A 4,224-nucleotide genomic window follows, 5' to 3' on the forward strand; every position below is an offset into this window, starting at 1 on the left:
AATTGCACTCATCTCACATGCTAGTAAAGTAATGCTCAAAATTCTCCAAGCCAGGCTTCAGCAATATGTGAACCATGAACTTCCAGATATTCAAGCTGGTTTTAGAAAAGGCAGAGGAACCAGAGATCAAATTGCCAACATCCGCTGGATCATAGAAAAAGCAAGAGAGTTCAAAAAAAAACATCTATTTCTGCTTTATTGACTACGTCAACACCTTTGACTGTGTGGATCACAATAAACTGTGGAAAATTCTGAAAGAGATGAAACTACCAGACCACCTGACCTGCCTCTTGAGAAATCTGTATGCAGGTCAGGAAGCATCAGTTAGAAGTGGACATGGAACAACAGACTGGTTCCAAATAGGAAAAAGAGTACGTTAAGGCTGTATATTGTCACCCTGCTTATTTAACTTATATGCAGAGTACATCAGGAGAAACGCCGTGCTGGATGAAGCACGAAGGTCTCCGTGTGACCTGGAGGGGCTCCCGGCTGAGGCCAAATGCCTCCTCGTGGCTGCGGCCCGTGGGGGGCCCACTCACCCCACCCTCAAGGGACCGCGGTGTCTTTGGGAGGTGGCCTGAGGGAGGTGGGAGGAGGGATGGAAGAAGGAGCAGGTTCAGAGTTTAGACACAGAATGGGCATCTGAATTGTGCCGGTGGGTGAGGGGGTGGGATTAGACCCTGGTGGGGCGGGGCCCCGCGGCCCCTTGTGTGCCCCCAGCTCCGCTCCGCGCCCCTCACCGGGTGCGCCAAGGGCAGGAGGGGCTCACGGTGCCCCAGGAACCTTGGTTCCTCGCGCTCCACCCTCAGTCTGCGGGTCTGCGGGGCGACCTGCGGCGGAGGGCCAGCCCCCTCCCTGAGGACGTCGACCTCCTTCCCAAAGGCCACACCCCCGCAGGTGGCTCTGTCTGCCGCCTGCCTGCTCAGGGCTCCTTGGTGCCAAGGGTGGTCACGGCGGCCAGAGTGGTCCTGGAGCCCTGGGTTTTCTGGCAGTGGACACACTGCGACCTCCCTCCTGAGCGCAGCACCACCATCAGCGCTGCGGCGCGGCTCAGCTCAGCTGGTCCTGCGGGGCCTGGGAGCTTTCCAACATCCCGGGAGCTGCATCCAACCTCGCCTGGCTCTCATTTGTCTGGAAGATGTAGCTTTAAACTTTCCCCAAACACAGAACTCCTGGGAAAAAATGTATAGCAAATAAGGGAAGGACCTGGCCCTGTGGAGACCTGCCTACCCTCGTGGAGACGCGCTTGCCCCAATGTAGACACGCCTGCCCTCCTATAGTCGCGTCTGACCTAGTGTAGACACACCTGCCCCCGTGGAGATAAGCCTGCCCCACTGTAGACACACTGGTTGGTTATCTCAGAGCTACACTCACATGGAGGCCGGCAGACTTGGCTCCAGTCTCCACAGGTACTTTCTTCCGCTTTGTAAAGAAAATTAATGTAGTATTTAGGACTAGGAGTAAATTTTTCTAAATTAAATGCAGAAGTCCTTACCCATGAGGGGTGCTATGAGTCCCCAAAGTTAACTTGGAGTGTTCAGTTTTAACACAGACCCTGGGAGGCTCACCCAGATGTCAGCGCAGGCTCTCCGACCTCCCGAGGCCTCTGCTGCCTCCCAGGGGCCTCACCCTGGCCACACAGCTGAGGCCCCACAGCGTGGCATCAGAGGGCCTGCTTGTTTACCCTGAGACCCTGTTGGATGCTTTCTTTCCAAGGTTTTGATTTTCAAATATAAAATAGAACTTCATAAATAATAGAGCCTGTTCCAACTGAGAACGTATTTTCTGGCTCTGTCTAAGCGTACTGGGCAATGCCAGGAGCCGCCTGGGAGGCAGATGGGCCTCTCCTGCAGGTGAGGAACAGACCCGGCTAGGTCTGGCTGTGCCTCTGGCCCTCCCTCGCCAGGACCGTCGGCCGCTGTCTCCTGACTGAGTCTGCTGTGGGTGAGGGCAGGTGACCGGTGTGGACTCTGTCCATGGCAGGCTCCATGGTTGGGGGACCCTGGTGTCTGAGCGCAGGCCTCAGCCTGGACCTCCTGTCCCAGGGTTTCCAGGAGGCTGAGCTCTCACCCTCAGCTCGGTTTCCCATAGGAACTGCACACCCCGGAAAGAATGTGAGACTGACCCAAGGGAAGCAGACCTGATGCATCACAGAAGCTTGTCTGCAGAGGGGCCAGGCTCCCTGAGGTGCCTCAAGGCCTCCAGCTAGGGTGGCACCACCATCCCAGAGGGTAGGGGAGACTCTGGACAACATCCATCTCCCCTGCACTTTGGACACCTGGACTATAAACACCATCAAGCATGTCAAGTCAAGGAGAGGTTGGGGCAGGGGTGGGGTGGGGGTATAACCGGCTGCAGAAAGCATCAGAGCAGAATTATCCAGAAGCCTCTGGCACAGTTATTAGAGCCGGTGGGTGTATAGAGGTGTCTGGTCAGGAGCGGAGGTGGGTAGGCAGGTGAGTTGGTGAATAGATTGTTAGATGGCAGATGGTGCATGATGAGTGAGAGATGGATGATAGACAATTTTCCTAAAACCCCCTTTCCTTTGCACTTTGATTTAGTAGCTAAATGTCATCATTGTGTTTCCCCCATGTGTGTCTGTGATCTTTTGAAGATCACTTTGAAGGCCTTAAAAGTCAAATACATATTTCAAGTGGACATTGTCAGAGAAAACACAAACCTCCTGAGTTTAGCTAGGAGCAAGGTGGGTGGCAGGTGGGTGAGTGGGTGTGTACGCCAGAGAGCATCCATGAAGCTGTGAAGGTGGACACAGGCTGGCCATGGAGCCAGACTATGAACAGGACCTTAGGCACGGCCCTACACAGTGAGGCAAGGACCTGCAGTGTAGACCATCATATAGAACATTATCCCCCACGGAGGCAGGGGCTTGGGGACCAGAGCTGCTCAGGTTCTACCCGGAACCAGGGGCTGAGGGGCATGGACTGATGTGCTCCTGGCCTGGCTGTCAGCCAGAATGCCAGCCATGACGGTGGCTGGAGACATGGGTGGGAAGAAGTGTCCTGTGCAAAGGCCCACATTTACTGAGAAGTGCTGAGTAATAGCTGAGATAGAGGAGTGAAAGGCAAAGAGGAAAGGAAAGATACACCCATCTATATGCAGAGTTTCAAAGAATAGCAAGGAGAGAGAAAGCCTTCTTAAGTGAGCAATGCAAAGAAATAGAGGAAAACAATCGAATGGGAAAGACTAGAGATCTCTTCAAGAAAATTAGAGATACCAAGGGAACATTTCATGCAAAGATGGGCCCAAAAAAGGACAGAAATGATATGAATCTAACAGAAGCAGAAATTATTAAGAAAAGGTGGCAAAAATACACAGAAGAACTATACAAAAAAGGTCTTAATGACCCAAACAAACACGATGGTGTGGTCCCTCACCTAGAGCCAGACGTCCGGGAGTGTGAAGTCAAGTGGGCCTTAGGAAGCATCACTACAAACAAAGTTAGTGGAGGTGATGGAATTCCAGCTGAGCTACTTCAAATCCTAAAGGATGATGCCCCAAAAGTGCTGCACTCAACATGCCACAAATTTAGAAAACTCAGCAGTGGCCACAGGACTGGAAAAGGTCAGTTTTCATTCCAATCCCAAAGAAGGGCAATGCCAAAGAATGTTCAAACTACCACACAACTGTACTCATTTCACATGCTAGCAAAGTAATGCTCAAAATCCTCCAAGCTAGGCTTCAACAGTATGTGAACCAAAAGGTTTCAGATGTACAAGCTGGATTTAGAAAAGGCAGAGGAACCAGAGATCAAATTCCCAACATCCGTTGGACCATTCCCAGCAAGGGAATTCCAGAAAAATATCTGCTTTATTGACTACACTAAAGCCTTTGACTGTGTGGATCATAACAAACTGTGGAAAATTCTTAAAGACATGGGAATACCAGACCACCTTACCTGCCTTCTGAGAAACCTGTATGCAGGTCAAGAAGCAACAGTTAGGAGCTTTCAAGATGGAGGTAGTTGGGTGGTTGACCGAAAAGCAGAGGTGAAGGCCCCTACGAAGTCAAACGGGCCCAGAATCATCCCCTCCCCACTTCTCCCAGCCCCAGGAGCCCAGCAGGAGCCCAGCAGAAGCGTGAGTGTTTTAGGCTTTATTTTTTAAACAAGCAAGTAAATCAAACAACTTGTCAACGTGGGGCGGAGATCCACGTCATCCACCAAAAGTGGAAAATTTATGAACCCTACAGACCAAGCCAGAAAAG

The 4,224-nt window shown here is 51.7% G+C and overlaps 1 pseudogene; it reads left to right on the forward strand.

Annotated features, from left to right (window-relative positions):
- Window positions 1-447: 447 nt before the first annotated feature.
- The window catches only part of LOC104999938, a 6,720-nt pseudogene continuing 2,943 nt past the window's right edge, over window positions 448-4,224 (forward strand).

Source organism: Bison bison, unplaced genomic scaffold (genome assembly GCF_000754665.1).
Source record: "Bison bison bison isolate TAMUID 2011002044 unplaced genomic scaffold, Bison_UMD1.0 scf7180017853952, whole genome shotgun sequence".
Lineage (NCBI taxonomy): Eukaryota > Metazoa > Chordata > Mammalia > Artiodactyla > Bovidae > Bison > Bison bison.